This window comes from Sminthopsis crassicaudata, chromosome 2 (assembly GCF_048593235.1).
Source record: "Sminthopsis crassicaudata isolate SCR6 chromosome 2, ASM4859323v1, whole genome shotgun sequence".
Lineage (NCBI taxonomy): Eukaryota > Metazoa > Chordata > Mammalia > Dasyuromorphia > Dasyuridae > Sminthopsis > Sminthopsis crassicaudata.
In genome coordinates this window covers 594822487-594849890 of record NC_133618.1, presented here as the reverse complement: position 1 = coordinate 594849890, position 27404 = coordinate 594822487, and the positions used below count along the sequence as shown (strand labels likewise).

General features: G+C 35.7%; 1 long non-coding RNA gene across 14 annotated transcripts in view; it reads left to right on the top strand.

Moving 5' to 3' along the window:
• LOC141558463 (uncharacterized) overlaps window positions 1-27404 on the top strand; it is a 234652-nt gene that overhangs the window by 175716 nt on the left and 31532 nt on the right. For 11 of the 14 annotated variants that reach the window (XR_012487057.1, XR_012487063.1, XR_012487065.1 and 8 more), the window contains one exon: window positions 15543-15724. The exons of 2 other annotated variants lie outside the window; for them this stretch is intronic. This is a non-coding gene — a long non-coding RNA (uncharacterized LOC141558463). Of the gene's footprint in view, window positions 1-15542; window positions 15725-23531; window positions 24647-27404 lie in introns of those variants that run through there. One more of the 14 variants, XR_012487061.1, reaches the window with a different exon arrangement.

Sequence of the window (27404 nt, the reverse complement as noted above, 5' to 3'; positions counted from 1 at the left end):
ATTAGAAATTGAGTGAATGCCCATCACCTGGAGAATGGCTAAGTTGTGGTATTTGAATGTAATGGAAAACTATTGTTCTTTAAGAAATGATGAGCAGAATGATTTCAGAAAAGCCTGAAAAGACTTACATGAACAGATGATGAAGTAAGCAAAAGCAGCAGAACATTATACACAATAACAGCAAGTTTGTGTAATCTAAGACAATTCTAATAGACTTGGGATGGAAAATACCCTCTGCATCCAAAGAAAGAACTATGGAGACTGAATGTAGATTTAAGCATACTATTTTCACTTTTTTGTTTTTCTGTCATGTGGTTTTCCCTTTTGTTTTTATTTTTTCACATCATGACTTATATGGAAATACATTGCATATGTATAACCCATATTGAGGAGGGGAGGAGGGAAAGGAGGAAGAAAAAAAAATTGGAACTCAAAATCTTGCAAAAATAAATGTTGAAAACTATCCTTACATATAATTGGAAAAAATAAATACTATCAAGTGAAAAAAAGGATCAAGAAAAAAGGAAAAAAAGACAACCAAATGCCATCTCCTTTAAGAAATCTTTCCTAACTGTCCCAGTGGTTAATGTCCTCATTTAAAAAATTATATTTAGTTATGTGTGTATCTGTTGTTTAGCTATAGTAGAAAGTAAGTTTCTTGAGGACAGGAACTCTCTTGGTTTTGTCTTTGTAATCCTAGAGCTTGGTATTTAATAGATAACTTGATAATTGACTGTCTTCAGGTTACAGTTTTCCAACACAGCATATAATATAGAGTGAGTGCATAAGTGCTTATTGAATTGTACTGTTGAACCTATCCACAAATGGGGAAAATAGCAAATCTAGGATATAAATGCTTCCGCTCTAAATTCTAAATCAGTAGTCTTTAGAAATTCCTTTGTCATTGAACAAAGTTTTTTCAATTTCTCTTTAGAGATTAGTTCTAAGTTGCAAAACTTCTCTGGGGAGGTGTGATGTTCATACTGAGATAAAAAGGACTAATATTAGAACCTTCCCGAATAGCAAGATTTTTTTGGGGGGGTGAGGAGAACATACTGGTAATGTTTGAATAAAATGGAAATGGTTCTTTAGGAAAGAGGGGTTGAGATACAAAAATAAGTAATTGTCAGCCCTGATCATGTCCAAGATATCTATATTAGACAGATAAAAGTTAATTAACTGGACATTTGAGCTCCTTATTACATGAGGATAGAATTGATGACAAAATCCTCTCTTCTCTAGGAAGCCTTTTTCAACCCCTATTAATTACAATGCTTTCCCTCTTAATTAGTTCCTATTTACTCTGTTTATAGCTTGCTTTTTATGTTTGGTTGCATATCATCTCTCTCATTAGATTGTGAGTTCCTTGAGGACAAAGATTATCTTTTTCTTCTTTTTGTATCTCCACTGTGCCTGGTACACAATAAGTGCTTAATAAATATTGCTAGATTGATTCATTGAAGATGCATCTAAAACTAATAAGGAAAGGGACAAGACTGAATTAAGATATAATGGGGAGCATCAAAAAATGGATGACCAAAAGAAACATCATTGAAATATAAAACAATTTCTTGCCCATCAATAGCTGAGTTTTTATTCAAACTGGTACCCATGATTACACACAGTATTTTCCCCTATTAAACAATGGAGGTGTTCTTGTACTAAGAGTATGGACCAAGCCAAAACTAAAAAATGATGGTCAAGTTCAGACTGAGAAGTTCAGACAAATTGACAATTTGAAAAACCCTGCAGATTTTGATTTGTTTTTGTAGGTCATGCTCTCTTTTGTTTTTATATAGGAAATGCTATCAAATCTTGGGACTAACACATCTACAAAGGTAAACTTTGATAAAAATCCAACCCATTTTGCTAATCAAAGACTGGTTCTTATTATATCATATTTGCAAGCAGATTTCCCTTCCTAAATATGTTTTGTTAAACTAATAGGAGTTAATTTCTTTTACCTGAGCACATACAAACTGACAAAAAAGAGAGAACAATCCCAGAAAGTAAGCCCAAAGGGAAAGAGAAGTTATTCTAAAATTTAAAATTGAGTCAAGCATAAAAAATCTAAAAAAAATTAATCAAGCCAAGTCAAGTTCATTGACATCTATTTAAATGCCTACCATATGCTAGGTACTGTGCAAAGCACTGAGGATACAAAGAAAAACAAGACAATCCCTTCTCCTTAAGGATGACAATCTAATGGAAGAGAAAACATGGAAATAAGTATGTTCAGGCAAACTATATGCAGAATAAATAGAACAATTGAAAGGCCCTATAAGAAGGGAGGATCAAGAAAGTGAGACTTTAGCTGGGAGGAAAGCCAAGAGCTGGAAGTATGTAGAAAGAGAATTCCAGGCATAGGTGACAACCAGTAAGAATGCTTGGAGTATTTGAGGAATTGTAAGGATTCTAGTACTCAAGAATTGACTAGACCTCCTGAATGTCTACATAAGTTACCATAGGGAAAAGTCTCGTGAGAGGCAAATACCTTTAATTCTCTCCTTTCTCTCCTTTGTGTGACTTTTTTTCAACACCTTCTAATCTTCCAATAAAGCCAGCTGAGCACTAAATGTGCTTTTTTTTTTCAGAAGAGCTGAGTTCAAATTCTAGTTCTTATTCTGAGATATCACTTAATTTTTTGGACTTAAGTTTTCTCATCTATAAAATAAAGAATTAGGGGAATAGCAATAGACTCTTCATACTAGATCACAGAACTTGGTGCTTGTAGAGGCATCAGAAATTGAGTCTAGGCTTTTCATCTGATAACTGTCATACTATTAGTAAGAGCCTATATGAGACATACTCATGTCATTTGGCTTCACAGTCAAAGATGGTATTCTTTTCACAATTCCATACTGCTTATCATATATAATTATAACTCTCCCTCCCACTTCTTAATTGACACCTCTCAATTCAAATGTCTTAAAGAGGCAGTTAGACATACTGAATTACTTGCCATCTAGGGAAGAAGGTAAGGGGAAAAGAGGGAAAAAATTTGGAATACAAGGTTTTTCAAGGATGAACATTGAAATTATCTCTGTATATGTTTTGAAAATAAAAGCCTTTAATAATAATAAAAAAGGAGGCAGTTAAGCAATGCTGGGTCTAGAGTTCAGGAAGATCTGACTCCAAATCCAGCATGTATGATCCTGAGTGAATAACTAAAACTTGTCTTGCTTCAGTTTCCTCAACTGTAAAATGGGCATAATGACAACACTATCCTTTCAGGATTTCTGTAAGGATCAAATGAGATAATATTTGTAAAAGGGAATTGAGCACAGTGCCTGGCATATAATAGGTACTATATAATTGTTTATTTCTCCTCTCTTTCTCTTTCCCCAATTCTATAAACCTATGAAAATCAGAGGATGATAAATTTAGGGCTGAAATGGTCCTTAGAGGTCATTAAATCTACCCCTGTCATTTTACAGATGAAGATAATGAGGAGCAGAAATTAAAAGATCTGTTCAGAGTCACATAGCTATAATCTGAAGTGGGATTCACATCCAGGCCTATCTGACTCTCTAGACATTATGCCATACACTACCTCTAAAGGCCTCTCAAACGGGAAGGAGCTGAGACTAGGAAAAAATAAAATCTCTCCAGTGCCACATGATACTCAACCTTGTACAGAACAGGAAGAAGGAAGACAAAATCGAGGAAACTTATTTGTATGATTTTCTGGTCTTCATGGTTATTCAACAATTTGCACCCGAATAACAAACCTCTTTGTTTTAGTCTTCCATTCCAAGTTAGATGCTAAAAGATCCCTGATGGAGCTTGGGCTTGTCTAAAAATACCAGATATATATAATCTTGGTCTAGGATTATAGGAAAAATCCATCTCCCCCAGCCCCAACCCCCAACAAAGTCCTCGAAGGAAGCTTATATAGCAAAGGGGCACCCAGTAGTCAGAGGACAAGCCCTCCAATGTGCTCCCTAAATAGGCTGATGACTGCCTATTATGTCACACGACCAAGTCAGTGCCCTTTCTCCTGACCGCTAATCTTTGGCAATGAAGTTCAGAACATTATGGTGCTCATTTCTCTCCACACTCAATCCTCCAATGGCACCTTTGTCCTCCATGCCCTAGGAAGGAGAAGGACCAAATCCAAGAAAACTTCAGCATGTGATCTACAAATGTGCTCATTTTGATCTTCCCCTATACACACCCTTTAAACTGTTGCAAAGGAGATGATGGGAACAGCTTACTCATGGGAGCCATTCCAGCATAATGCATCACATGTGGTGAGAGAAACACAGCTTGTATGTACATTTGCAGAGCAGCCCAGTGTGGAGGCAACATTTCTCTTCATGAGCTTTGGCTGAAACAGGAGAATAAAAGGGAAGTGAGAGGGAGGGGAAATCCTCTCCAGCAAATGACTTTTTTTGTTGTTTTTATTATATTAGAACATATAGTGATCGTTCTTTGGTTTCTCCATTGCTCATGGGGTCTCTTTCTCTAAATACTTAAATGTTCACCAAAAAAAATTTTAAATTTACAGATTTTCTTCTCTTCCTTTATTGAAAATCTAGCAAAGGGAAACTGATTTTTATTTCAACTGCTTAACCTAAGGCAAGGCAGTTGGTGGTTAAGTTAAAAAGCAAAAATCTAAACCCCAATAACTAACAAAAGTTAAATTATCAAAGGCAACAACTTTCCACTTGTTGATATTATAGTCACTACCTGAGAACCCAAAAATTTGTACTCATGTGAGTACAGATCAAATCAGATATACAAATATGACCATGTCTAAAAGAGATGAGGCAACTCTGGCAATTTGGATTTAACATTAAAAACTGACAATCTGGGATTATCTCAAGGACACATGAATTTCTAGGTGTCTTCTTTCCCCACAGAGATGATGGACTGCCAAATTTCTCACATTAAAAAGTTCGCTGGAGTAAGCTCCTAGAGGGCCAATTATTAAATTTTCAGAGTGAGCACTTACATCTTATAAAATGGCAAAGCTATAAATCAGGACTTGATTTATTATTTTGTTGAATGTTTAGACTTAAGAAAGTAATGGAGAAAATGTGAATAATTCCATTTAAACTTGAGTGAGTCATTTCAGAGATCTGGTTATTAAACATTTACCAGCACACAATGGTACAGCTCTGAAAAACTGTCATGTTTCTTCTGTGCCTCACACATTCAGTCCTCTAAGAAAACCCTTTCATATCCTGAAGTCATTTCAGGCTGATGTTTAGTGAAAAATAGATCTATAGGGACAGGTACGTAGTATAGCAAATAGAGCTCCAAACCACCAGCCAAGAATACTCATCTTCCTGAGTTCAAATCCAGCCTCAGACATTTATGACTTACAATGACCTCAGACAATTCACATAACCCTATTTGTCTTAGTAACTTTCTCTGTAAAATGATCTGGAAAAGGAAATGAAAAAGTATATCTATGCCAAGAAAACCCCAAACGGAGTCATGAAGAATCAAACACGAACTAAACAACGATTGATGTCTCTGTCATTGTTCCTATATTCCCATCCCTCTCTCTTGACTAATGTTCATGTTGAAATAAGTCTATTATTCCTACAAAAGGAAAGTTTTATTAAGTAAATTGAGAAAAGTCTATTAGAGGTTATAAAAGCATTATTATGTCTTATTTGAAACTTTCTCTTGAAGGGCATGATGAAGAAATAAAGGAAGGAAGGAAGGAAGGAAGGAAGGAAGGAAGGAAGGAAGGAAGGAAGGAAGGAAGGAAGGAAGGAAGGAAGGAAGGAAGGAAGGAAGGAAGGAAGGAAGGAAGGAAGGAAGGAAGGGAGGAAGGAAGGAAGGGAGGGAGGGAGGGAAAGTAACAGAGAGAAGAGGGGAAGGAAAGGGAGAGGGAGAGTAGGGGAAGAAAGAAAAATATAATAATCTATTTCATCCACAGGCAAGGCAAGTAAGTTCTGTATTTTAAATAGGACCTATTTGGATATAACCTACTTCAAACCAATAAATAAGTTTTCTTAAAATAGTATAGTAAAGCAAGCGAAGGGAGCCTGGATGTAGGAATAAGAGACCCTGAATTCAAATCCCAATTCTAATGTTCTCTTTATGTTCTTGGCCAGTCAGTTAACTTCTTGAGTCAGTTTTTTTTTTTTATCTGTAAAATGAGGGAGTTGGACTAGATAGTTTCTGAGGTTACTTCTACTTTTAGGTCTATAATACTCTATTGACACATGAAACCCAAGAGAACACTGAAGGAAGAATAAAAATGAGAGCTTAAGGCATTGTGCTATCCCCTAATGAAGAGAAGAATACCATAATGTCTCTAAAAGGTCACACTCATGCAACAATCTAATATCCCTGATAAAATGTGGATATTTTGCTATCTCATTGCTTGAGGTTTTAAATAATGCTGACAGACACCCTGCTTTTCCTAAAAGGAAAGACAATTAGACCTTAGCAAGTTCCCTTCTTGAAGATTCATTTTTTTTCTAAATCAAAGAGTTTAATTCAATTCAACCTAAAACAACCTAAAAACAATGAAGTTGCAGATAGGAAAAAAAATCCCTTTCCAGAACAGAGAAATGATACACCCTTTTCCCAGGGACCACACCTGGAATCTTGCAATCACTTTGGGCCAGCTCAGGACTAGAGAGTAAGAGACAAATTGGAGGGAGTTCAGAGGAGAGAAGCAGAAAGAATTAAGAAAATGGAGAAGTTGATTTATAAAGAAAGATAAAAGGAGCTAAATACATAAGGCCTGGCTATGAGATTATTCTGATAACAGTCTCCAAATGTTGGAAAGATACAAATATTAAGGAGAGAGGAAATTGTTTCATATAGTATAGAAGTTATACCTTAAAGAAATAGGATGAAATCTAAGTTGATTGAAAGAACTCTTCCTGATGTCAAATGGAATCTAGGGGGCAAAGCAAAAAAAAATTCTTATTGCAGCAAAGACATGGACACAGTACCATAACCACTATATCACTTTGCATTCACTCATTTATATATATATATTCAAGGTTATTTTTTGAAATCACTATTAAGTATTATTAATCAATCAGCAAATTTTATTCCTAATTAGAGGCAAAATTTCCTGATTCCAAGCATTTGAAGGATAGACAGGTATGATATCCAAAACTGAGGGGGATAAGACTACTGTTCTCTGCCTTGGTCAGGCCATCTTTGGAGTGTTGTGTTCAGTTCTGGGCACTGTGATCAAGAAAGGAGTTCATAAGCTAGAAGACAGTCAGACCAGGTGGATAACCTAGAGCTCATTCCATATAAAGATTGGATAAAGGAGCTGAAAATGTTTCATCTGAAGAAAGGAATATTTGGTGTTTGGAACATGAAAAATGTCTTTAAATCTTGAAAGACTCCTTTTCACTTTCTGTTAACTTTTTTTTTTTTTTTTTTTTTTTTTTGAGGCTGGGGTTTAAGTGACTTGCCCAGGGTCACACAGCTAGGAAGTGTTAAGTGTCTGAGACCAGATTTGAACTCAGGTCCTCCTGAATCAGAGCTGGTGCTCTATCCACTGCGCCACCTAGCTGCCCCCCGTCCCGTTTCTGTTAATTTTCAAAAGATTCTGAACATGTTGATCTTCCCATTTTACTACCAGCTGGTTGTCATCTTAAGCAATGTTTACTTAAGAAAAGTGGTTTTCTCCTTATTCTTTCCCCAATGAACACTGAAAATTGCAATGTCTTTGACATTTAGCACCTCTAAAAGTAATTCAGTCAATATATTTTACTCTTCTCTGGTAATACCAAACCAAAAGATGATAACTTCGTTCAGTTCTATGATGTCTCCATAGAAGTTGGTACTAGAAATCTCGGGGTCATATGCTGTCTTCAATATTTACTTTAGATTGGACTAGGGGCAGATATCACTTAGTGCTTCAGGTTTCTTATCTCTATAATGAGGGGATTTCTAGTTCTAATACCGTAACTCCATCATTTCCCCTTAGAAAACATTAATTATATCCACAGTCATCAGCTTCCTTTTGGAATCAAGGATAATCAGAACTTTAGAATGGCAAATGATAGCAAATGACGATCAATGAAAATCCTTTGGAATCCTCTAGTCTCTCACTTTGCAGTTAGAGAAATGGAGATTCAGAAAGCCTAAGCTTATAGGGCAAGGTACTGGAAACATTTAGATTAGAGCTCAGGATTCCTGGCCCATAGACCAGTCATCTTTTCATACAACTACAGTGTGTTCCAATCCACATTGTCAATCAATCCCGGTTGACTGATTTTTCCTTTGCCGATAGTAAATACATGTGCCTAGAGGCCTGTATGATGGCTGTACAAGCTGTGCTTCCTGCTATTCTTCAGGTCTTCTATGTATCTTTCTTGATGAAAGAAAATAATTGCTCATGACTAGTGGGGGGCAGAAGCACCAGTTGTCTTTGTTTAGGGCTACACAGTGTTCCTGGCATCCCATTACAACCTGAACAACGTGGGTAGCAAATGATCTATCGTCACAAAACAATCATACTAATAGTTAAAATTTATATGGCACTTTAGGATTTGCAAAATACTTTATATAATTATTTCATTTGACCCTCACAATAACCTTGTAATGCAAGTACAACTGGGACTACTATTCTACAAGTTTGACAACTGAGTCTCTGAAAGGATTACATGGCATAATGAAGCATAAAGGTGAAGCTAGGCTCTAGACCTAGGCTGGTGTGGTCACTTTGAGCTTTCCTCCTCCACATTGACAGCAAGATCATTGTGGATATTTCCCTTTTGTAAAACTGGAACTCATTTCTGGGTTGTAGATCATAAGGACTTAAGAAATTCATGGGAAGAAGGTGCCATGTATAGTTTGGTAGTTCATCAAGAAGGTAAATTTTGTGGTGGATCTTTATAGTTATGGATTTCCTCATCATGGAATTATAGTCTATTGGCATTGGAAGGGACCTTGGAAGTCATTAAATCCATTCTTTTCTTTTTATGAAGAAAACTGAGATTCAGAAGCCAGCTAGTGACAAACCAGATTCATACCTGGGTACCAACTCCTGTTTTATGTTCTTTTCAGCCTTATGATCTCATTCCTTAGTTCATGAGATATCAAAGGAGCTAAATTAAGATCCCCTCTATCTGACAACTGTACTAGCTTCCATCTTAGGGATCTTTCCATAATAACAATTTCTATATATCACTGCCATGACCCAGAAATTTCTCCTTGGGAGCCTCAAAATCTATCTGTGTCTCTCTTAATAGCCCTCTAGGCCCTAAAAATATTTGGTTTCCTAAGTGTTGAGATGAAACAGATTTATTTTAAAATAAAATTGTAGAAACCAAAGGAGGGATTCTTAGTGAAGAATTATAGTTCCAGGGCAGCTAGGTGGTTCAGTGGATAGAGTATCAGCCCTGAAGTCAAGAGGACCTGAGTTCAAATCTGGTCTCAAACACTTAATACTTCGTGGCTGTGTGACCCTGGGCAAGTCACTTAAACCCAATTGCCTCAGAAAAAAATAAAAATAAAAAAATGGTGGGGGAAAAAAAGAGTTATAGCTCCTCTATCTATTAAACTTAATTTGCCTTTTCCTCCCTGCAGATTCAATTAAAGTTCCCATGAACTAATAGTACCCCACTTAGAAAGAAAGGTTCATGACATGAACGATGCAAGTCTAAGTCTTTACTTCCCATCATTTCCTTCCTTAGCCTCTGTTGAGTCTTCAGCTACATTATTCTATGCAACCAAAAAACTTTGGTGCATCACTGGGGTATATTTCAAACATGACAAGTTAAGATCAGTCTAAAGATTCAGAATGGCTTTTTTCCCGAGTGGTATAAGAGGTGTCCAGTTCCTTTCTTGACTTTTGTGTGAATTTTTATAGCCCTAAAGGATCTTCTCATTCTTTTAGAGCATCCATTGAGACCATAACTTTGGATCACTGAGATTATTACAAAAACCATTTGTGATTGATGAAAAGTTCATCCTTGAGATGTTGCCTTCTGTCTAGAGTAAAACATTATGAAAAAGAAACAGTGACTAAAGAAAGAAGACAGATTACATAGGGCCTTTATCCATTTCTGCCACGTTGCCTTTGATGAAGTCTTCTACTTGCATAACAACAAAAGATTCCAATGCTTCTTATACATGCCTTAAGCTTAAAGATGAGATAAGAATTCCAGACATTGAAGGAAGTGGAAGTGTTAAATAAAAGAATCTAAGATAAATGACAATCAGCAGTACCAATTGAGCTATAGGAATTTCTGAATATGGGAAGTTTCAGAAAGGGCAATATAAAGGAATTCTACTACACCTAAAGGATCAAATGCTAGCCTTTTGGCCCAGGTAGGAAAATAAAATTTTGGATACTCAGATTTTCTTGCTTTCTTGTTAATAAGAGATTGTGTGTCCCAGTGAAACAAACATTGGACTTAGGAAAAGAAAGCCTTGGGTTTCTAGGCCTAGAAAACTGACTATATGACCCTAAATAAGTCATATCTTCTCCAGCATCAATGTTTCCTTGTCTGTAAATTAAGACTAGTAATTCCTATTCCATAGCAAGAAAGGTTATGAATGCAAAGCACTTTGGAGCCAAGAAACTCTCTATAAATGTAAATTAATAGTAGTAGGACTTTTGATCTCAGGTCCAAAGGTCCCAAATCTTTGTTTTTCCCAAGCCTCCCCAAACCAATGAGTTATACAGATAGACTTTGTTTTAAGCCTCTCTGTATGACTTCTAAAAAATAATTTTATTTTGTACTTAAACCTTATAACAAAAAGTATTCTAAGACAAATAGGCATCAATGTCAACTTATCAGTAATTCATTCTACACTTCAATCCAATTCCATTGAACAAACATTTATTAAATGTCCACTAAGAACAAGGCAACTGTGATAGAAGATGCAGAGACAAATAACAAAAGAGTCCCAGTCCTTGAAGACGTTCAATTCTACCAGGGAGTAGGGGGAGGGTGGTGGATACCACATGGATGCATAGATAGAAATATGAAGTACACACAATGCAATGCAACTTTCAGTAGGGAGGGGATGCTCATAACTGGAAAGGGCTTGTGTAGGACATGGCATGCTTAGAAGGAAGCTAAGAATTCTGCAAGGCAGAAGTAAGGAGGAAAAATATTCTAGGCTTAAGAGCCCATTTGTACAAATTCTTGGAGGCTAGACATGGAAGGCTGTGTCTAGGGAATGCTAGCTGAGAAAATAATTTGCCTACAATGGATAATATCTGAAGGGATTAATTTGAAATGGAACCAAAAATATAACTTCTAGTTCTGATGAGTGAATATATACTGGGTTTTTTTTCCAATCATGTCTAACCCTCCATGAAAATCTTTCCATGGGATTTTCTTGGCAAAGATTATGGAGTGGTTTGATATCTCCTTGTCCAGTTCGTTTTACAGATGAGGAAACTGAGGCAAGCAGGTAAAGTGACTTGCCTAGGATCATGTAGCTAGTAAGTATCTGAGGCTGAATTTGAACTTAGGGCCTCCTGATTCCAGAGTCAGTGTTCTATCCACTGTACTACCTAGCTGTTTCAAATATATATATATATATATACACATATATGTGTGTGTGTGTGTGTGTGTAGAAATAATTATATCTATCTATGCTTAATGTATGGATGTGTATATATATATATATATATATATATATATATATATATATATATATATATATATGTTTATGTCTGTCCCCAAACACATAAATATTTATAGGTACATTCACAAATATATGTCTACATATACATATGTGTACATGTGTGTATACATTTATATGACTGTACATTCATATATACACCAAAATAATATATTTGTGTGTAACATATATGAGTGGGTGTATATATGTGAGTATTTATACATATATTTAAAATGCTTGAGGTAGTTAAACATTTTGAAAAGATTTGTTTCAAAAATAATCAGAAGAGCAGTTAATTTCTCTTGGATTCCTCCATATTTCTTGCCTGATAATGGGTAATGTTCTAATGAGGAATTCTTTGCAAGATTTTACCGATGCCAGATCAAATGCATTAATTGGTTTTCAAAGGACTAGCTGATGACATCATTTGCAAAAACTTCAAGTTGATATTATCATAATCAGAAGATCAGTAGTATTGCCCTTAAAAATGTAGTCTGTAGTTGTTCTGCTTTTTTGAGAAGTAAAATGTATAACTACATCTAGTTCTTGGACCCATGATGCTGTGATAGTAACAGCCTATAAATATCTATCAGCATTTTGGGCTTGTTACATAGAATCTGAGCAGAGCAATAAGCTGGCTGATTTTAGGTCTAAATTGATAAACACAGACTATCTTTAGGTCTTGAGATATTGTTTTGAATGGGGGAACAAATGTCAAGGTTAGAAATCTGCAATGCAGTCCATGGGGTCATGATATATAGGAAAAAAAAAGTTAGTTATCAAAATCTAAATCCCAAGTGAGCATTTGTTTGCAGTGTAGTAGAAAAAGTGAGCCAGGGCTCATAGATCTGGAATTAGGAGATCTAAACTCAAATTTCATCAGTCACACTGGTATGCTGGAGAACCAGGGACAAATCATCTGGTTTCTCTGAGCCTCAGTTTTCTTATCAATAACATTGGGATAATAATACTTTCATTTCCTATTTACTTCACAGGCCACTGAGAGATGGCTACTAATCACTATGGTCAGCTAGGTCGATGAGAAGCATCAAACATTTCCCAGGCTGAAACACTTTACCAGAAGATTAAAATGCCATTGGAAAAATATTTCACAAAACATTATATGTATATATATATATATATATATATATATATGTGTGTGTGTGTGTGTAATAAAACATATAGCATTACATTCTAAAAATAAGTTAATATGTATCCCATAGGAATCTTTTTTTCAACATATGCATACATATTTATACAATTATCTCACTGAATAGGAAAAATCAAATCAAACTGAAAAAAAATAAGAAAAAATAAGATGCAAGCAAACAATAGCAAAAAAGATGGAAAATGCTATGTTGTGAACTACATTCAGTTCCCACAGTTCTCTCTCTGGGTGTAGATGGCAATCTTCATCACAAGACCATTGGAACTGGTCTAAATCATCTCATTATTGAAGAGAGCCATCAGAATTGATCATCATATAGTCTTGTTGTTGCCATGTACAATAATCTCCTAGTTCTGCTCTCCAGGTTTTTCTAAAATCTTCCTGCTGATCATTTCCTACAGAACAATAATATTCCATAGTACTCATATACCATAACTTATTCAGCCATTCTCCAACTGAGGGGCATCCACTCAGTTTCCAGTTTCTTGCCACTACAAAAAGGGCTGCTACAAACATTTTTACACATGGCCCACAGGAATTTTTATGAATGTATTCATTGGCCCCCAATTCTGCCATTTCTCTTAGTATGAGTTGTCATCATTTAACTTAGCATCAAAAGATATATTAGAATCCCAACTCTCCCACTTACTATGTGACAAGTAGACAAGCTGCTTGATCTCTCTGTGCTGTAGTTAGTGCTTTTGTCACATGTTAAAGTATTGCATACTTTATAGGGTTTTTGAGAAGCAAGCGAGACTCTCCCCACTCCAATCATCCTCTACTTAACCATCAAATTGAGCTTCCTAATGATATCTCTTTTCCAGCTTCATCAAACTTCAGTGGCTCCCTATTACTACCAAGGATCAAATATAATCCCTTTTTTTGACTTTCAAAGCCCTTCCTTACTTGACCCTTCCTACCATTCTGGTTTTCTTATACCATATTCCTCCTATATTCTCCTGCCATTCAGACAAAACTGCCCTCCTGCTGTTCCTCTAACAGGATACTCCCATCTCCCAATTTTAGTTGTTTTCATTAACTCTCTCTCATGCAGGAAATTCTTTGCCTCTTTTTCTCTGCCTCCTGGCCTCCTTCAAGTCTCAGCTGAAGACCAACATCTGTAAGAAATCTCTCCTGCTACTCCTTGATCTTAATGTGATTCTGGAGAGAGAAGGCTTGATGACAAAGCCACCCCTTGAACTTCGTGCTTCTTAACATAAATTCCTAGATCTTCAAAGAATTTTGAATGAAGCTAGAAGTCAATAGCTTGCATGCAATTCACTGATGTTTTTAATGTCAAAGTTCACTTTTAATTTGACCTCAACCTAAGCAATTTTTTCAGACACTACCTCCTGACTCAATTTGAATAGGAAACAAATAAATCCAAAACATTTCTCTCTCTCCCACTTTCCCAATTCTTAAAATGTTTGAACCTGTGATTTCATCAATGTGGGGCATGTGTCAAACTAAGCCATATGTAAGGATCCTTGTTGGCTACACATCAATTTAGTTTTTAAATGTAATGTATTTTTTATTTATTTTGTTAAATATCTCCCAGTTACATTTTAATAGGACCAGGTTCCACTGGTGAGTGTTGCCAGATTCCATACTTCACAATTCTAGTACAGGGAACTCAGAATTTGGGATGAGAAAACTCTCCATCTGTGCAAAACTTCATTTGTCCTGCAACTGTAGAGTTGACAGGAGTACTGAGAGGTTGTGACTTGCTCAAGGTGACATAACCAGTATGTATCAGAAATAGGATTTGAACACACATCATTTTCATTCTAAGAGTATCTACAACTTTATGCTGACTATACTTATAACTGAATAATAATCATAACTATTTACAAAAGACTTACCTGTTTTATTTCATTAATTTCTCATGACAAAATATGCAATAAACATGAATATTGTTTCTCTCATTCTCCAGATCAAGAAGTTGAAAGTCAAAGAGTGACTTGTCTCATACTTAGTGTTAAATGTAATATTCGAACCCAGCTCTTTTGATCCAGAATTATTCCTGAAGCCATGCTGTCTTTCAAATTAAAAAAAAAAAAAACCTAAAATATTTTCAGATTCTCAACTAAACCATTATTTACTCTGGTTTCTTTGATCCAGACAAAGTACAAAATCTTAGACACAAAAAGATAGGTTTCTAAAATGCTAATAGTGTTTTTCCAACTCAAATTCACTGCAGGATGAGCTAGAAGTTTTAATTTCATTAGTATGTGTGGTAGCAAATTGCATCAAAATAATATAATAGAAATTTTCTTTAAGCAACTTCACTGTAAATTGAAATTTCCTCAGTCCCCACTGCTCACACTGTTGTCTATGCCTAGATGCCTGCTTCTCCATCACTTTCTGTCTCTTCTTATTGTTATCTTCTCCATCCTTGGGCTCTTCTTAAATATCACAGCTCCTCTATGAGGAGCTTCCTGGCATTCCCAAACCAAAGTCTGCCTTTATACTCTTCTATCAGCTAACTATATTTTATTTTGTTGTATAGTTCTTTATACTGATACTTAACTTTCTCTGCATGGCAAGAAATTTTGGGGACAGAATACTATGTCTTCTTTGCCTTTTTATCACCATCAGTATTTAGCACAGTGCTGTGCACATAAGTGCTAATGATTCTTGAAATTAAAATGTTGAAGCTTATTTTTTCAGATAGTCATTTTCCCTAAGTAAAGTAAATCTTCAAGAAGAAAAATATTTACCAAGAAGAATTTACATTAGAAAGACAATATCAATCTAATTGTACAATGATGTGATTTCTTAAAATATTTTTTTCCAGAATGACTCAACAAGTTACAATATATGAATGCAATGGAATATTATAATGCTACAAGAAATTGTGAAGGAGCTGGTTTCAGATAAACCTGGGGAGAATTATACGAATTGAAGCAGTTTTGCTCTAAGAAGAACCAACAGAACAATATATAAAAACAATATAGAAAGATAATGAGTTTTGAAAGAGTAAGTAACTCTGATCAACACAATAACTAGTTACAACTCCAAAGAACTCATGTTGAAATGTCATATCCACCTCCAGATAGAGACCTGATAAAACTGACAAAGCATATTTTCTTCTAGGTTTTTTTTTTCTTTTTCCTTTTTTTTTATTTTTTGGGGGAACATGTACAACATGGAAACTTATTTTTCATGACTATACATGTTTATTTTTAAAATTTCAATAACATTTTATTTTTTAATTATAAGTAAAGATAGTTTTCAACATTCATTTTTATAAGATTTTTAGTTACAATTTTTTTTCCTCCTCTTTCCCTTACCTCCCCTTTCCTAAGACAGCAATTAATATGGCATAGGTTATACATGATGACTACATATTTGTAATGGATTTTATTTTTCTTGCTTTCTCAATAGGTCGGGGAGAGAAAGGGAAAAGAAGAAAAGTTGAAACTGAAAATAAAATAAAATTTAATTTTAAAAATATTTATTTCCATATCTGAGAAATTAGGCATCTTGAATAATCATCTCCTGAACTCTTCCAAATCCTAGATGCTAACCCTAGTATATTTTATAACCCAAATGAGACTTCCCACCATTTGTTCCAGGGCTAACTGGAGGGTAACCTGGAGACACTCTTTCTAAGGGAGTTTGATAGGTCTGTTATAGCTTTCAGGCTTTTTTTTTTTTTTTTTTAACAATGGAGCTTGTTTCTAATCAGAAAACAAACATTTATTAAGCATTTACCATGACCAAGATTATACTAGGCCTTCAAAATCTCTCTCTCTCTCTCTCTCTCTCTCTCTCTCTCTCTCTCTCTCTCCCTCTCTCTCTCTCTCTCTCTCTCTCTCTCTCTCTCTCTCTCTCTCTCTCTCTCTCTCTCTCTTTCTCTCTCTCTCTGTCTCTCTGACTCTCTCTCTTTCTCTCTCTCTCTTCTCTCTCTCTCTCTCTCTCTCTCTCTTCTCTCTCTCTCTTTCTCTCTCTCTCTGTCTCTCTGACTCTCTCTCTCTCTCTCTCTCTCTCTCTCTCTCTCTCTCTCTCACACACACACACACACACACACACACACACACACACACACACACACTCACACAGACACATTCCTGCATATGAATGAAATAATCTCTATTCTCCTGGAACTTAGATTTTTATCAAGGGAAACAATTCATTCAAGCCTTCCTCCAATGGGAAAATGATACCCAAATTTATTATGTATAAAAGTGTTTACAAAATAAATACTGAATTATTAAATGTCATATAGAGAGAGGGTGTTGGGAAGCAGGGATAAAGGGAGGGAAGGAAGGAGGGAAAAAGAGAGAGAAATGAATTAGCAGTATCAGGAAAGGCTTTGGGTAAATGATGGTATCTCAAATGAAGAAAGAGACTACATGATGTACACTTGAAGAGAGAGTATATTCCAGGTCTGGAGGACAGCTCAAAGGCAAGAAAATGAGCAATGGAGAGTTTGTATGTGAGAAACAGAAAAAAAAAAAGCCAGTTTTTGTTGTTGTTGTTGTTTTGGTTTTTTGTTGTTGGGTAGATACATTTGAGGGACAAATTTTAGAACCAAAATGGAGGAGTTTAAATTTTATCCTAGAGGCAACAGGAAGCCCTGGGATTTTACTGAGCAGAGTAATCATGAAATATGGGTGTAAGGAAAATTCCTTTGGCAGTTGTTGAGGATAGACTGGATATAAAGAGATATAGGGCATGGAAGCCAACTAAGAAGCCACTGAAATCTTCTAGGTTAGGGGTGATGACAACTTGAAATAGAGTGATAACTATTGAGTTGAGTGCAAGTGCAAGTGCAAGAGATACTGTAGAAACTGGACCTTTCTTTAGGAGCAAGGGAAGCTAAGAAGAATTGTTGCAAAATTCAGCTAGAACAATCATTCTATATTGAACAGCCTTTTAAGGGTATATTCAAACAATTACATTTGAATGGACCAAAATCAACATGAGGTTTTGCTAGACAGATAATACATGCTGCTAGAGTCATAACTTTCCAATTCAAACTTCAGCATCAATTATCTGTTATCTCCTACTATCCCTATCTGCCTGTTAAATCTTGAAAAATAAGAATTAAACCTTTTAAGAGGGAAATGTTCCATGATGATTGCAATAATATCAGCCATTGTGATAATTTAATTATTGTAGAGTTAACTAATAGTTACATGATTTAGGAAAAAAAGAAATGAAAGTATTTAAATGGTAGAGAGGAAGAATTTTTAAATAAGAAACTTCCTTACAGTTTTGAAACTTCTATTTAAAAATTCAGGAATACTGGGGCAGAAAGTGCTACCCATCACATAGTTACTAACTACTAATAATGTAATTTTCTTATTGCCCTTTCTATTCAAGTCCTCCCTGATGGGAAATGATGGCCAAATGCCCAATCACATACCCCACTTCCAGGTTTTGGAGAGTTCACAACAGTACTATTGGCAGGCAGATTTAAACCACATCTGTGGTGCAATAGCATTCAACTATTAATCAGAAAGTTGATGGCTCCAGCATACCCAAAGCTGTATGTTCTTTGTGTGTTAGAGACAGAATTTATGCTGAATAGAATACAAGCTTGTTGAGGGCAAGGCTGTTTCATTTTGTATTCTCAAAACTTAGCACAGCAACTGAAGAACTTATTAAATGCTTGTTGCTTAATCAATTAATTGCACTAGAAAGTCTCTAAGGTTCCTGCCAATTCTGTTAGGATTTACTGCCATACTGAAGACTCAACACACAAGACAGCTTTTACTCTGTTTACTCTTGTATTTATTATGAAAAGCAATGTGAGAGAAAGAGTATGAGATTCAGAAATAGAAAGCTTCCTGACTCAGGCTTTTATTGGATATGTAATCATGGAGTAATCCTTTCACTGTTCTGAGTTTCAGTTTCTTCATTTGTAACCTGGGGCTACTATCTGCCTCTTAGGAATAATGGTATGAAAACTGTGAAAAGTTCATAAATATGAGCTATGATTATACAATAGGATGAAGGAGATGATCATTCTGTCCTACTTAGTCCTGGGCAGACCAGATCTAGAGTTCTGTATCTGTACCAAGATATTGGTAAACTAGAAAGTGAACAGAGTGATCCAGATCTTGAGATCTTCCCTGAAGGAGTTGGAAGATGCTTAGTTTTGTAAACTTAAGGGAGATAGCAATGTTTCTTTCAAGTATCTGAAAAACTGTCTCAAGGAAGAAGAATTAAACCTGTTTTGCTTAGGCACATACACACACACACACACACACACACACACACACACACACACACACACAGAGAGAGAGCAGAACTGAAACCAATGGGAGTTGTAGAGAAGTGGATTTAGGTTTTATGTTAAAAGTGAAATCCTAGAAATTCCTATTATCCCAAGGTAGAAGGAACATATTGGAAGGTGTAAGGTTCCCCTTCATCAGCAATCTTCATGCAAAGATCATGTGACCACTTGGAAATGTTGTCAAGGGAATTTCTATTTAGGTACAACATGGACATACTGAGCTAGTCCTAAATGCCAGTCATTCCCCCCTCCCTTTTAACCCAGGATGTTGATGATAACCACTAAAATGTAGAAACTTGTATGCTTTGGACACTGCCTCATAGCTTACCTCTTTCACTGTATTAATACCTTATTGGAAAGAGTCTTACAGTAAGTAGTTTTTTCCATAAAGGTTTCCATACAGCTGGCTTAGACTGGCATGGTAATAGTATTTGCTGGTATGTTCAAACACTATCTTCACCCTATATAAGCAACAATGGATAAGTCATTTCATGTCTTTGTACCTCTTATTCCTCATCCAAAAGATGGAGATAATAATATTTACATTAAATACTTCACAGGGTTTCTATGAGGATAAAATAAGACAATGTATTTGAGGCATTTTTTAAATATAAAATGCAACATAAGCATAAATTGCAATTAACATTTTCAAATTGAGAAAAAATGACTTCCAGCATGGATTAGGATACAAATTTCAAATTGTGGAAAATTCACACATCAGGAAGACTGGATTCTCCTTTTCTTCCAGCATCATGCTTGGTCAGTCTATATGTACCAATTTTAAACACTTTAATATCATGGCAAAAATTTTAATGACCATTTATATCGCATTGCTACTTGGGCTCCAACATGATGCATTTTCCCTCATTTCTTAGTATTGTGATTTGATTACCTTGAAAAAGAAAAATATATATAAGATTGTATATGCCAAGCATCATCTAAATTACTAATGGGAGAGTTTGCATTCAGAGATATCTATTTGAGGACAGGCTGGAAGGCAGAAGAAAATTTCTCTGGGAAACATCCCTCTCCAGTTTCCACCATGTTGCTCTCCAGGGGGAGTTCCAAGCTGTTGCCTATCAATTTCTTGGACACTGACATTTGTGAAAACTCATCTTCTGCCTCCCAAGGCTGAACTCTGTCCTCTCTCCATTACAGGAGTTGACCTGGAAAAAGAGCCTGGGGCTATAAAATCTGATGTTCTGAAATGAACCATCACAATGGAAATCATTTTATTAGCCTTCTCTTTTCCTACTCCCATCCCCACCCCCAGGCCTATAGGGAATTGCTGGGGCCAAGGGACAGCCAATAGCCATCTGTCTTCCTTTGGCCCTAATGTCATCTCCAAGAAAACAGGAAACCTGCCTTTTTGTGTTTACTATACAACAGCACCAACCATTTATTTCCGTTTGATTTTATGATGGCTGAAGGCTCCCAGAGGCTTCAGAATAGAGTAGAAGGAGCCAGAGAGGGAGAAGCAAATAATTTCTCCTGAAGAAACCAGACAAGACTGACTCATTCACCTGGGAGAGCACTCCTAGCAATCTTTGGAAGAGGGGAGGAAGGACCCAAACCTCTGAGGAGACCAAATTAAAAAAAAAGAAGAAGAAGAAGAAGAAGAAAAAAAAAAAAGAAAAGATCTCTGCACCCTAAGCAGAATAGCCTCATATTCCTTCCTGGATCCATACAGTAGGCAAGCATTCTGCCATTAGCTAATAATAGCATTACCAGTCCTGACTTTTTTTTTAAGTCTCTAATACTTAGTCTTAGCAGCTGATAATGTAAAACAGGGTGGCATTTGGAGGCATAGGATGATGCCAGTCTCCGGGGAGAGAAAGGTGTTAACTTCTAATAGCTTTTCAGTAATAGCCAAGCATCTGCAGTCCCCCATAAAAAAAGGGTTTTTAAAAATTAATAGAGCTGAATGTGCTTCACACTGAGGAGAATGCCAGATTAATAAGTGCATTAAGGACCGCTTTGGATTGGAAATAATTATGGAAGATGACAAGGAACAGAGGTGGCATTGGTGGCGCTCACAGGAATGCATTTTAAAAAGGAGTTTAAAGAGCCTTCAGATGTTGGTATTATCCTGCGTGACCAAATTAAGAGCAAATGAGAAAAGTTTATCTGGCATTTTGGAGTATTGAAAGGGCTTAGTGTTATAAATTATACAGTATGAGGATAGGAAATGGTGAGCAAATTCATGTTAAACATTATTGGCAGTTTAAATAGCAATTGCTTCATAAAGCAGCCAGTATTTTAATTTGGTATTAAAAGTAAGAACTATGGTCCATCCCTCTCAAAAAAAAGGGGGAGTTTTAGTTATTTATTTGAGAATATAACAATTTGAATTTGTCTTATTCTAAAATGAGTTTCCATTAGACCTAAATGGCCTCAGGGATCATCTATAAGTCAGCCAAACTGCACCAAAAGAGTCCTGGGAAATCTTTTTTAATATGGGAAGAATCAAAATCCGTTTCTGACATCTTCATCTCAAGCTGCAAGGGCTGCCTCCTGAAACACAGACCTGGGCCGAATACAGATAAAGAGTATCTAACCTCCTTGTCTTTCTTTCATCGGTTTCATTTTTATTTTTGTTACATTTACATGATAACCCAAAATCTCCAAGTGCAGATTTATTCAGGTTTATTGATTATTTATTATTATTAAACTGATAACATCCATCAGACTTACAAGTTCTCTGTTACATCTAAAACACAGGAAGCCACGTGAGCTCAAAATATTTTATCTGTTGCAGCCCAAAGCAGTGCTGGACACATTGTCCTTCATTCTCAAAGAGGACCATGGTATCAAAAAGGCGATGACATAACATGCAAGTGAATTGGATTTAAGTGAGGTCATTTGCCTCATTTTCCCTTCCAGAGTCATCTGGGTCCATTGGCTAGGTATAGATTGGAACAACTGTGGAAGCACTGAATGGCTGTCTAACTGAATCCCATTTTAAATACACAGAGAAACGAATTTATTATTTGGGTAAACGACCTCTTTCCATCTTTCAAGCAGTGGAAAGATTGCTGATTTGGAATTAGAAAATCTGTTTGAACCCTGCTTCATATAGGACTGGACAAGTCACTTAATTCTTTGGGCTTCAGATTTCTCATCTATAAAATGGGGATAGTTGAACTAAATAACTTCTGAAATTCCTTTTATTTCTCAATCTATGATCCTATGATCTGTAAAATGAGAGAATTGAGGTAGAAGACTTCTGAAGCTCTCTCCCAGCTCTCAATCTAGGATCTCTTACAAAACAGAAGGAAAGAAATCATCTATTCCATATTTTAATATAGTGATCAAATATTGATGATGAAATAATATTTTAAAATCAGACACAAGAAGAAAATTGAGTTCTCTTTCTAATTGTTTTATAACCTATGGGTTCTTTTCTAAGAAAATAAATTAATTATATAAGAGATTTATTTTCCCTTACTTTGATGACATTCTTTGGAAAATGAATTTTCCTGGTCAGTGTTGGAATGATGGTCATTTAATAGTATTTATGCCCAGTTTTCTCAAATTTACTTCGAGAAAGCAAATGTCTAATGCTGAGATACAGCTGCTTAAGCAAGGAGCAAGATGTCAAGCAACAGCAACAGCTCCTTATTTTCTTGTGATGTTATGATGACTTCCATTTAAAGGACATCTTTCCTTATACCATTCTGCATAGGGTGGATGCAAGATGCGGCCACTCAGAATTTCAAATCCAACTTCCCAAAGATTTATTTTTCTTTTGAAACAATTTCTGACAGCTTTTGATCTTCTAAACTGAAAAAAAATCAAAGAAATCTGTTTCTCTGGCATATTAATAGCAAAGGAATTTCTGGATGCTGCAAAGTAGGAACGGCGCATAATAGCATCTCAGTTTTATTCATCTTCAAAGCAAACCAAATATAGTTTTCAGACCCAAAAAAAAGGATGCCCTACAGATTTTGAAGGGATGGGATAAACCTCTTTTCACAAGAAAAGATGACAAAAAACTCATCTTGAAGGACAGTCACTCTACTTCTGTCCATCTAATACATTTACAAGTGAGCTGTCAGACAGTAATCTGCATTTGATATCTACAATTAAAAATATTGAATCATTCCAGGATCTCATGTGCTTAAACTACTTCTGACAATTATTGGGCATTACTTCCTTCAAGCTTCATAGGTTGTAGCAGTCTGTCAACAAATGTATGCAGGCTTATTTGACTTATCTGATGAGCTTATCCAGTCATTTTCCACAACATACCAATGTATAGTTAGAATAATGCATCATTTTCAGATCCCCATCCTACAAATGTTTAATTGCTATTCTTATGCAGTCCTGTGTCTAACACTGGTATTAGTGCATGCTGATCTCTCCTTTCTCTGAATTCTGCCTGCTGTACTTAGAATCAGCAATACATAAAGCTTTATAAAGCCATGGAATGTAAGAGATGGAAGGAAGGAGCCTCAGAAGTTATTTGGGCTTAGGATCAAAAATTTAGAACAAGGAGAGATGTCAGAAGTCATCTAATATAACTCCTTTGTTTCACAGATGGGAAAATTGAGGTTTTAATACCATAAAATGACCTGTTCAAGAAGATACAATGAGCCGGTGCTGCTTCCATTACTTCATACTATCTTTCTAATTGTTTTGCTCAAGAACATATAAAAAAATGGCTTAGAGTGAAGCAGCAAGAACACTGAGCAAGGAACCGGGGTCCCCACATTTAGTCTTAACTCTGCCCTTCCCAGATCATGTGATCATAGACAAATAAAGTCAGCCCTTTGGAACTCAGTTTCCTTAATTGTCGTATTTTATTCTGATTCTTTCATATGTTTTCTTCTCTCCCCAACTAAACTGTAGGACACTTGAGGACAAGAATGATGTCTTATGATGTTTTTGTATCCTTCCATGGTACTTGGACAAACTAGGGCTGGAAACTTGTTAGGCAGATGCTAGATACTTTAATGGTTGACCAAAAGAGACAGAAAAGTTACTGACTTCAAAGATATGGCAGCGTGTCTTTATTATTTATCTTGAATGTCCTCTGAGAAGAACCATATCTAACCACCTGAAAGGGAAGCTTGGGGAAGATTGATGGGAGAGGAGGCAAGGTGTTCAGTTGGTGTTGCCCAAGAAACACTCTGAGTCCAGACAAGACAACACAAAGAATAATCAGTCCCGTTATTATGCATAATCAGGGAGGAACTTGTCCATCTTTAGGAACGTCTTTCCTGCACGGTTAGAGCCAGGCCTCTGGAGAACCTTGAAGGGAGAAGAAGAGATGTCAAAAAAGTGTGTAAGCCAGCCCTATAAGGAGAAAACATATGCCACCTGAAAGCAAGTGATACTCCACTCCCAAGCCCCTGGATGCCCTCACACTCTACTAATTACAGCTCTCTTCCTGAATATTCAATAGAACAGTTAACATTTCAGTCAGGAACTAGGATCAGTAGCCCAACTCATATCTCATCACAGATTCTTTAGGATCTTTCCTCAGCCTAAGAAATTCTGTATGCTCTGAGAACATAAGTCTTTCAGATATGTAATACAATAAAGTATCAGGCCTAGGGTCAGACTTGAGTTGAAATACAGACTCAGACACTTATTAGCTGTATGGGCAAGTCATTTAACTTCTGTTTGTCACAATTTCCTCAACTGTAAAACTGAAATAATAGCATCTTACCTTTTTTCTGAAGTTTGTTTTTTTTTTGTGAAGGTCAAATGAGATATTTGTAAAATCCTTGATACAAACCTTAACACAAAGTAGGTGATTAATAAATGCTTGTTTCCTTTCTTTTTTCTTCCTTCCTTCTTTCCTTCTTTTCTTCCTTTTGTCTTTCCTTCCTTCCTTTTTTCCTTCTTTCAGTTTTTTTTCTTTTCTTTCTTCCTTCTTTCTTTTTCTGATCTCCTTAAGGTCTCCAGGAAAAATAAGAAGAAGCCCTTAGAGTAAGAGGCAGTCATGGAGTAAGGAGGTTTAACTTAGTCATGATAGCTGAGAAGACAATTTTTCTGTCACCTATTCCCCATTCCCATCAGGAGTACAAATAAATAGATGAAGAACAATGAATCACAAAATCTGAGTCTGAAGAATTATCTCAGAGCCTACCTAGTCGAAAAAAAGATTTCATTGCAGTATAAGTTATGTGTAGTATAAATCATTCAAGATGGTAGATAAGTAAGTCCTATACTTTTAAAGGTTTCCATCAAAAATGATTATTTTTTTAAAAAGTGTTAGATCTTAAAGAAGTTATAATCATATGGCAAAATTACTTATGTGTATGTTAATTCCTCTCAATTTTAAATAAATGAAATGTTACTGTAATCATTTGCAGTATCTGGTGGATACATAGATTGATGGCTTAAAACTGCTGGTATTTTTAGATTTTAACTCTGTGGACTATTTTTAATGGGAAAAGGCAGAAGAAAGGGGTAAATATGGCTATGTAAGTAGAGAAAAGGGAACATATTTAAGAAATGCTATGAAAGTAGAAATAAGACTCGTAAGTGGATCAGATGTGTGTGATGAATTAGATCAGTGGTCAAGGACAACATTGAGTTTGCAAGCCTGAATGACGGATGATGATAGTCATGTGGTTGACAGCAATAAGGCAGTTCAGAAGAGATAAGGGTATGAAAGGAAAGATGAGCTCTCTTTTGAACATGGAGATGTTCACAGGAACTTCAAGTTGAGATGTTAAAAAAAAGCAGTTGATGATGTGAGAATGGGAGTCAGAAAAGAAACTAGCACTAAATATATAGATCTGGGTATCATTTGCATAGATATGATAATTGAACCCATGGGAGCTGATAAGATCATCACGTGAGAAAATACAAAGGGAAAAGAACCTAAGAAAATCATGTTTGGCAAAGAATTAGAAATTGAGAGGACACCCATCAACTGGGGAATGGCTGAATACGTTGTGATATATGAATGTGATGGAACAGGCAGAAAGATTTCAAATAAACTTGGAAAGACTTAAATGAACCAATGCTGAGTAAAGTGAGCAGAATCAGAAGAACATTGTATACGGTAATCGTAACATTGTGCAAAGACTAATTATGACAGACTTAGTTCTTCTCAGCAATGTAATGATCCAAGACAATTTCAAATCCAAAAGATTCATGATGGAAAATGCTTTCCATATCCAGAAAAAGAACTACAGAGTATGGTTGGAGATCAAAGCACATTATTTTCATTTTTGTGCAAAAAAAGAGAGCAAAGATGTCAGAGGAACTGAAATAAAACAAGGGGTATAGGATCAAGGCTATTTGTAGTAAATTGGTGAAAAGAAAAGTCCATCTTTTCATTTGAGACCAGAAAGAAGAAACAGTGGAGATATCTGAATGATTTGAGATAAGGGATAAGAGAAAAAAAGGGATCTTAGGTTGAATAGCCATAATTGGGAGGAGTGAAATATGAGGTAAAAAGGGTACCATGGGAGACTTGAAGAAAGATGAGAAGATTTGGAAAGTTGTTTTCAAATCTTGTTTCTCATGTTTATTTAGTGTCCTTACTTGAGCTAATATTTCTTAATTTGTTTATTTATTCCTTTAATTTTTTGGTTTTGATCTTATAATGTAATTTCATTGGGCTAGGAACTCCCTGTTGTGGAAATTCCCTCCACCAGCACTGATCTGCAGATCAATAACTGATCTGGAACTTTTCATCTCAGTGATCTGCCCTATCCTCACCCTCAATAGTACTTATTTTGAGGGTGATGAAAGGGGGAAAAGAATAAATTTTAAAACAGACAGCAGAAAACAACAGAAAACTGACAAGGTAGCAAATAAAATAAGGACAGTCATACATTTAATATCTTCTATTATTACATATGCTTTCTCAAAATGGAAACTTACTGTTACATATTTTTAATCCTCCCTAACATTCTGCTGGAAACATGACAATTTTTTTTCCTTATTTTATTTTGTATTTGTTTTAAATATTTTTTTCAAAAAAGAAACAAAATCAAAAAATAAAACAAAAGGTATTTTATTTTTCTATGTAATATTATTTCTCTCTCTCTTTCACACACACACACACACACACACACACACACACACACACACACACACACATTATAAATTTTTAATCATTATAGCCCAAGTACCAAACACCATTACAGCCCAAGTACCTGGCACCTAGTAGGGACTTAATAAATAGTGGCTGAATTGAACAAGAAAGTTTTCTACAGGCACTGCAAAGTAAATTAACTTGGTGATGTTCACTGACCTATATGTGTCCTAGGTGAACCCAAGACTTTCAGACACCATCCAAGGCCAGCCTTCTTTTCCATATGCTATGCTGACTCTACGCAATAAAAAAATACAATGAGAATAATACTATTTTTACCATCTACAGATAGAATTCTAGAGCTCTCATTTGAATCTTTCCCTCAGTTTCAGTCTCCTTATCAATAAAAT